Source organism: Hetaerina americana, unplaced genomic scaffold (genome assembly GCF_022747635.1).
Source record: "Hetaerina americana unplaced genomic scaffold, ioHetAmer1.1.p SCAF_7, whole genome shotgun sequence".
Lineage (NCBI taxonomy): Eukaryota > Metazoa > Arthropoda > Insecta > Odonata > Calopterygidae > Hetaerina > Hetaerina americana.
In genome coordinates this window covers 66,002,341-66,011,298 of record NW_027287316.1, presented here as the reverse complement: position 1 = coordinate 66,011,298, position 8,958 = coordinate 66,002,341, and the positions used below count along the sequence as shown (strand labels likewise).

At 40.1% G+C, this 8,958-nt stretch overlaps 1 long non-coding RNA gene across 1 annotated transcript in view; it reads left to right on the top strand.

Moving 5' to 3' along the window:
* Positions 1-304: 304 nt before the first annotated feature.
* The window catches only part of LOC139696461 (uncharacterized), a 452,594-nt gene continuing 443,940 nt past the window's right edge, over positions 305-8,958 (top strand). Inside the window, exon 1 of the long non-coding RNA XR_011702624.1 lies at positions 305-455. This is a non-coding gene — a long non-coding RNA (uncharacterized lncRNA). The remainder of the gene's footprint in view (positions 456-8,958) is intronic.

Sequence of the window (8,958 nt, the reverse complement as noted above, 5' to 3'; positions counted from 1 at the left end):
GAAGCACTCGGCTTGTCCGTGAGATTTTTTCTCATTGCCAGAATGTTTTCGCGTCCATTTTTACCTCGTGTGAGGGAAATAAACGGAAAATAGTGAGGATTTTGGGGGGGGGGAGTTGGGGTGGAGAGGAAGACGGCTTCCACCTGATGCCGAGGTATTTTTAGACTCGGTTTAAAGCGCTCACGCCCTCTTTCTCTCTTCTCTCTCCCCCCCTCCTCCCTATTTATACACGTATGCACGTCTCCATCTCTCACCATCATTTTTTTCTTTTTTTTAGGACGGTGCATTGGCTTTGAATAGGCTGGCCACTCGCTCCTCTCAGGCGCGGATCAAATGCAACATTTGACTCGGACGAAGGGAGGCAACAAAAGGCGCCCCACCGTGTCGCGCGAAGACCAGACCGGTCGCTCTCGACAGCTGTGGCCTTATCACCTGCAGGCCTAGTGAGGAAACCTGTGAGTATACGTTTATTTTTATTTCCATCCCCCCCCCCATCACTACTTTGAAAGCCGTGTTGCTGTCCCTCGCAGTAGTGGTGGAATCACTTTGTGAAGTCGGAATTCGTTAACGTGAAAGTTGTTGAAAAATTAAGAGATGATGCGTGAGGATAACTTAGAAAAAAGAGCTGACGGAAAAAGGTTCATCAAAAACTTTCAGTTGGTTTTGTAAAGGACTTTCCAAAAATTTCGTTCTAGTCCCGTGTCATTCTACGGTTCAAGCATGATGAGTTTTTTGACCGAAATTCTCAGTCGTAATAAAAATAAATATTGGATCAAGGTCTAAACCCTGGACTAGTATGTCGTAACGTTAATTTTTATTTAAGATATTGTAGCGTTGACCATTGAGTCGACTGCTAAAATAACTCGATTTTTATTTTAAAATGCTATAACATGCTCATCGAAAAAAAATGTGGGTTTTACGTTCATTTTAATGTTATTGGAAACTCTTCGCATGATATTTATTGAATTTACCGTGCAATGAGTTCACGGCTGTTTTTCAAAATCTTAGCAGCCTCTCTGAAGTAGATTAAAATTTTCGTTTTTTAATAATTAATCTAATTAGTGAAATTAATTTATTAGATTGATAATTAATAAATGACTGGTTCAGCCGTTTTGACAATGTTCATTGGATCAATAAAAAGATTAAAATACATTTTTGTTGAAAATGTGCGAGGAACAAGTAAAACTGATGATTCATATTTTCTTGTTTGTTTCCAATTTATCTTACTTTATTGATATGAAATATCCTGACTTGTTCATAAAGGCCATAATTCGGCAAAATATAATTTTTAAACGGGTAGTAAATTTATCGGTCAACCTCCACTTAACGAGCTAATCACTTGTTTTTGCGGTAAAACTCAATTCTTTTACTTTTGAAATAGAATTGCAAAGTGTTGGCATTTACACAAATGCGTCATCTTTGTCAATATGGATTAGAAATCCGTCTCCTCGTTTATTTGAAACGGCGATTAGTGTGCGATTTTTTCGTTGCCTCAACAAATTTTTCTCCGCGAGTAGGAGGCCAGGTTGAAGCACATTCTGATCAACCTCAACAATAATAGGAAGGGATTAGAGATTTGCGATGAAGCATGGGACACGAGGTGTGACTCGGATTCGATACTTTTTTGTGTTTTTTTACGAAACCACCTCAGCGTCTTCCACAATTTAAATATAAATTTTGTTTCTCAATATTTTTGCGTGCTCAATTTTATCTATGAAATTCTTTTTGGCACCATAAAAACGGTCTTTTATTTAATTAAATCGTTGACTTTAAGTCGCCGTAACTATAGCGGTAATTGAAATTTTAAAAACTAAAAGTCAGTTTCTTTCCTATAGTGGTAGGATTATAATATGCTTTTGTCATTACGAGATTAATCTTTTCAATTAATACTTTTTTGATCTTTAAAAATTGGACCACCTTTTCTTGTATGTTTTCTTATCTGTAGATTACGAGTAATTCGTTTTGGAGATGAAAATACTTATATAAATCCATAATGGAATATGAGATTGGTAGCACATGCATTTGTGAATTCATGAGATTACTCAACATGCATCTGCTCTGCCTCTAAAGTATTATTACCTGAATCGCGAGATTGACTTAAGTTTACCTTATTGCATGCGTGTGCATTTTACAATATATACTACAGAGAAACAGAAGTCCTCCCTCGATGGTTCCTCAATGTTTTGCTTGGTGTCTATCCGTAAAAGTCTTGACCAAAGGCTCGAAGTGGAGCAGGAGCGGTCCTGCGGAGTGTTTAATCGTCACGTGAAATGATGCAGGATTTATGGAAAGAAGGAGGCCCCAAAATTGATCTCTGACGTACTCCAGGCAATAGGTGGACCGTTCACTGTTGACACTGGAGCGCATTGATACCAATTTGGAAAAGATCAAGGAGAGAAGGGACGCGTAGCATATGAAGAGGTTTAAAATTCTTGAGGGTGGGCGGATAGGTCAAATAAACGTGACCCAACGCGTGGGCACCTTGCTTGCGCCTTTGCACATTCGGCGTGTCACTACGCCCCTCGACGACGCGGATTCCTTAAAAGAAACGATCTCATTTGAAATCAAATGTATCCATCATCTTTCGGCGAAAATTTAATCTTGGAATAACAATCACTCCCTTCGATCCGTGGAAACTCGCCCCCTCCCCGGCCTACGTCAAGCCAAACACAACAGCAAGCGTTCCTTCCCATCTATACCCCAACCAACCCACTCCCCCCTCCCCCTTTTAGACCCCCTAGGGGGAACCTCCTGCGCAACAGCCTTCCCTCTCGACCGTCTTATTTCTTTTTAGTTGCATTTTCGCCCACCTCCTTCAACGAAAATCGTTCGATATTTCATCTCGGCATATCTTGCGAATTCCGCTCCCTCCCACATCCTTTTCCCATTCCACTCCCACACGTCCCTCACACCCACACTACCCCTCCCTTCCTACCCCAATCTCCCTCCGCCTCATGCTAACTCTAATATCGCGTGCTTTCCTTCAATCCAACTGTCCCCGTCCCCACCACCTCCTTCATATCACCACTCCTACGGGGAGTCCCATCCTTTCCCAGCTCTCTCCCTCCCTCCCTCTCTCTCTGTCCTAACCTCCCATATCCTCCCCCAATCCACCCCCATCCCCTGACCAGTTCTATTCTTATTTCCATCGGTCCTCCTCTCGAAGAAGTAATTTGTCTTCTCCGGACCTCCACAACCCCCTTCCCCCCTGGGGGTCTGTTTTCTCGGACATTCCCCAACGTCACATTTTCCATCTCTCCGAACCCCCCTCGTATGTCCTGTCACCCCTACTTTTCCTGCACACCCACGCTATCTCCCTTCCGTCCACTCCACCCCTTCGTGCTCCGAACACTATTGGTGTGTCACCATCGCTTTTAATTTAGTCGAATCGAATAAGTTAAGGTCCATCGTAGCATTCGTCTCGTCTCGAAATAGGATTTTGATGACCTACAGGTAGTTTTTCTTTATATTTTTCCTCTCTTTTCCACGAGAAGTGAATTATTGGCGTTTCTGTCTTGTTTACGTTCCGAATTTGAGGGATTTGGCAGAGTCGTTGGTGAAAAAGCATGCGGGACCCATAAAAGAATTCATAAAACGACTTGGACGACTCAGATTTTTGTTAATTACAGCCATCATGAAATATTTTCGGTGACTTTTATTTTTATCGTTTATTTTTCTGCCGTGGCAGTAGATTATCCTCGGAAAATTTATGATACTAATTTGAAATATATTCTTCACCCTGATAATTTATTTTTTTTTGCTGATTATATCTTTTAGAATAAATCATTAATTATGCATATTTCCTTACATTTTTATTTATTTGGTAGTGCACCGTTAAAGGTAGGTTGCTGTTGGACACGGATTAACTATTTCTACCTTTTTCAAACCTTGCCCAACGAGAAGTAGCCAAACAGCCCAACCTTTTCAAACTGTTCTCCAACTCCCTCATACTTCTTTCCTTCATTCATTCCATCCGACATGCTCATCCTTTTCCTACCCCTATTTCACCTGCCTCCTCTCTATCTCAGTCTTCAAAATCCCATCGCTAATCAAAATGCTCTGCATCCATCTTTCCTGTCTCCTTTGGATTTCTCGTCCAACAATCCTCTTATCTTCCCCCAAAATTCCTAGCACTTCCCCATTTATTTTTCCTTCTGTCCATTTTATCTTATTCATGATTCTCCACACCCACATTTCAAAAGCCAAAAATTACGCCTAACATATTGCTTGCTTACAATGCATGATAAACAAAACATAACTTAATCTTATTTTCCTCCAATCACTTTTGAAGGTTTATTTTAAGAGATTATCTTAAATTTTATTTTTGATCAACATGAACATATGATCATTCCGGTGCAATTTTTCGCTACTTCAGGACTGTTATGATGAAAATGGCACTGTGACCGAAGCCTGCCATCAACTTTTATCCAGGATATTTTTATATGAATTACCATAAAATTTCAACAGTGCACAAATGGTAGCCTTGGTAGTACACCGATGAACGTTTCTATCAGGGAAATCCTCTTGCCTTCTGATAAATTTTAGCCGTCCGTCTCTTATTAAGGCACCTGATGGATTAATTAGTTTATTCCTTAGGTGTCTTTTTATTTATATTTATCTTCTACCGCATATTAACTTACATTCTGTTTGTTACTATATCCCCCTGTCCATAGCACAAATAAACAACAGGAACATATGAATTTGACGGGTGAGAGCTCACCTGGTGCTAGGCTATTATACGTTTGACATACACACAAATCATGATAGAGTGGTTATTTTACTTGTCTCTGCCATCTCTGGTTTCTCAGAAATCCGTGGAATTCAGCAATTTTAGGTGATATAAAGTTATATCTGGGCATCCATAGACACTTTAACTCGTGTTCTATGGCCGAGGATTCTCTCGTATAGTCCGTCGCGTCAAAACTTAATTTTTAAAGATTCTATAAATGGATGAGATAATACATTTTCTTGGCTCTCTTACTTTTCCCACTGTTCCATAAGAATGAATTTTGATCCCGTGGAAAATTTCACTTTTTTAATCGGCTTTTTCAGTAAAACATTAGTTGTGTGTGATGGAGATCTATTTTATTGACATTTAAAATTTTTTGGCGTTTCGAAAATCTATTTCATGCGCGCGTTCGCGTTGTATGCTACACGTTTCCTATTTGATTCGGATAAGATATGTTGAAATCCCCACCGAATTCCGAGAATGTGGAGATTTGGAGGTGGTGTGGGTTTTCTCGCCGCGATGCACACTTAAGATACGGTAGAAGTGGAAGAATAGTGGAACTCATAGTGCATGTCAATCGTCAATTGAGTCAGAGTAACCTTGTCTTCACGTTTACTCGACCAAAGAGCGTGTTTCTAAAAATATATAAATACTCGAACTGTGAATTTTCGTAAGTTATCCGACCGAAATACTTCTCACTCACATCTGTTCCTTTTATCTCACGATTTTCCTAAAATTTTTCTTCGGTTCCGACATCTTCTAGGCATTGCTCATTATCTATCTATGCATTGCAATATTTGTTACTGGTAGGTTGGGTGTTCATAGAGCTTCTTAATCGAAATTATTAAAATTTCCCCATGAATCAAATGACTCTCGTAGTGTGAGATTTATTTGTATAATGATATGACTTCTGTGAATATATTTGATTTTCCCTTTGCAATCGGCAAACATTCCATATTTTGTATTGAAATTTCAAAGAAAACACGAATATTGATTCATTTTTACCTTCACGAGCTTTACTGAAGGATAGCTACCTTTGGTATAGTTTATCAGTATTCGTGTTATGGAACTGAGAAACTGAGGGAAGGGTTAGAATGCATTCACAATGGTTCATCAATTTTCCCGTAAATCAGTCCAAAACCAGAACAAATGGACACCGCGTCTTTAAACGCAGTCTTTTACCAACATTATGCGTATGTCACTGACCCTATGCAGTTACCATCTGAAGCTCAAATTACATACTTTCTATCTCCCTAGTCATTAACCCTTCTGTCAATGTTGTGGATAGTTATTGGAAAGTCATCGTTTCTTTCATAACTTCGATTTTATAGGACGTCACCTTTCTCATTTTAATTCATCAAGTATTTCTGCAAGTATTTGGGAATCATTCATTGCAACACATAAATGCTAAGGATGTCGAAAACGTTTAGACGTAACTTGTTGAAAATGCACCATGCGCGGAAACTCACCGTACAAAATTCACTACTATTCGTATTACATCATTAAAAGCATCTGAAGCAACACTCGATCAAATGATAATGAATATTAAAATATAAGGATGTAGGTGCGTAAGGAATAACTCAATGACAGGCTTGGTACTTCATCAATTTTCGCTCGTCTCCCCCCTTAAGCCGGCAGTTAGTAATGGAAACTAAAATCAAATCCTCCCGTTAGTACATTTTGGACACTTGGAATCGATAAAATATTTAATTCACCAAGCAAACTGATTTAGTTCTCCAATGCGTTTCCCCTTGTGAAAAATGAATTTTACGATCCATTTAACCTTGGCGCATTTAGATAGATCATTTTACCCTTGTATTCCCTTACCTTCGACCAGCTCTACCACCGATAACAGACGCCCTCTTTTTAATCTCCCACCGGAGCGGGATTATTATAAACAATTCATTCGCGATAAACGCTAAGACCAGCATACCCAAACGCAAACTAATAATTTACACGGCCAAATTAAAAGTCCACCACGTAACACACGAGGTCCCTAAAGCATCAAACCTATTATAACCAACACCATAGCCCTACTTTGTAGTGCCTTGATTACCACCCTTTAGGAGCCCACCTGTTATGGGAAGTTGAAAGAGGGTATACATACGAAGGCAAGCCGAACAGCTGCCTGAAAATTTTGAAGAAGGAGATGGAGCAATATATTCAAATCTATTCACTCAAGGAATGATCAACTGTGGAACTCTTTATGCATAAATTCGTGTAATAAGCGGAAAATACGCAGAAATCGTATTGAAATTTCTTTGAACCCGACCTGACAAAAATTGATACTCCGATTCCTTCGGGAAAATCGAAGAATCATAGGAGGACATTATGGTTACAGATTTCTTTATCAGAGAAGAGGGACAGGGCAAAGTGAAAGGCTCGGGACCATTACCCTTATGGAACTCGAGGCGTGGATCAATCACAGGGGGTGTGCCTGCGATGTTTTTATTTTTTTATATATCAGGGACACTGGGAATGCCGCTTCCTTAGGAGACCTTATAGCAAAATCCGGGCGACCCTGTTCCTGGCTTTCTGATGCTAAGAAATTCACATGGATTTCTCAACCATTTTGAATTATATTCCAGCTCCATGAGAAGATAGCGAAGTTCCAATGGTTTAAAATTTCGCATAAATTCCTTGGTTTTATCCAATATTAAGAAAAAAATACTTAATAGGGAAATCTATGGATTTGTAGGGTGGTGGGGAATAATAGGCGTTTACGTTTAAAAAAATAAATTCTTGGCTTACCTTAAGAAGCATCGAGTGCTTCCACATTGACCTCTAGCTAAAGAGGTCAGCTGCGGAAAAAAGCTATTTGCTGGAATCCATCTTTGGGAAAGACGGGCGTAAAGATTTAAGAAAATACTTCGGAGGCTAGATGACTTAAGAGAGTGGTTACCGACCAAGGGTAGGACCTTTTTCTTTCGCGAGTGATGTCGATTGCCCCCGGTGGTCAGAACAGCAAGCAGCCTGTTAGTTAAATTCACTGCAGGCGTGGTAATAATTACTACAGCTACTCCGTTGAGGGTCAGCGGGCACAATCGACGCTCTCATTTCACTTTGATAGGCTTGAAAAATAGGGGAATGACCAGAGGAGCAGCCGGAAACCTATCCTATGTGAACCCACAGCTCCTCCACTTCAGGCGGTGGAGGATCTTGACCTTGGTGCTGGGGATAAACAATGACTCACCCTGCTGCCTTTAGTAAATACAAGTGAGGTCCACGCAAATGTTCTGCTTGAAGACATTGACCATGAAAATCAATAAACACCGAAGAGTATGAGTTAAATATTCCTTAGTCAGTCAGGAATTGTGTAGCATAGGTTTAAAGCCATGATTCGCATTGCGAAGAGTCTTTTTTAACTTCACGCCTTGAGTAATTATCGCTCGCTTGGAGTCTCTCTAAATAACGATGTATCAATCTTCCGATCAATTTGGTCGTAAGGTTCTATATGCTGCCAATAATTGAATTACAGGTGAAAAATCAGCATTAAATTAATAATAGATCAGAGTGTAAAAATCATGTTGTAATGCACACTTAGTGGATGACTTCGTTAAAAGTTACCTATGCGGCATCTCCCGCAGTTTCTTGGAATTTATAATATATCATTTGAGATCACTGAGGAAGAGTGAACCGTGCGAAATGATTTTTGATTAACACCAACATTTATGTGACTGTGTGAAATACCCAAAAGAACCACCGATCAAGCCAACACGAATGTTGGTTTGATAGGTGATAGTCAAGCTCCACTAGTATACTTAGGCCTAGACGACGTCTTGAATTCATGCATGGAGATAATTTGTGGGATCATTTCCTTCAACCAACCGCTTATGGTTTCCCAAGAAGATCTTGTACCCCCGAGAACCCACGCAGCTTGGGTGAAGATGATGATGACCAAAAGCGTCATCCTTAATCAATTCCGGACCCTCCGGTCAGTAGCCCAAGGGCTCTGCCCACTTGCACTACAACGCCCCACCTGACTGCATGCTATTCATCATCAATGCCTAAGAGCATGAAACAGATGCTGGCGTCATAACTTGGAGTTATTGACTAACCAATCCATCTCCCAATGGTTCAGTTAAGACTGCTCCTCATGATGAGCCAACCGAAGTCGGTACTCAACAAATAAACAGTGAACCATCTACCTGTAGAATGGTATTACTAGGCTCTCGATCTGATACTTGTATAGAGACTTGGGCGACTGTTCCCGTCTATACCTTTTCTGA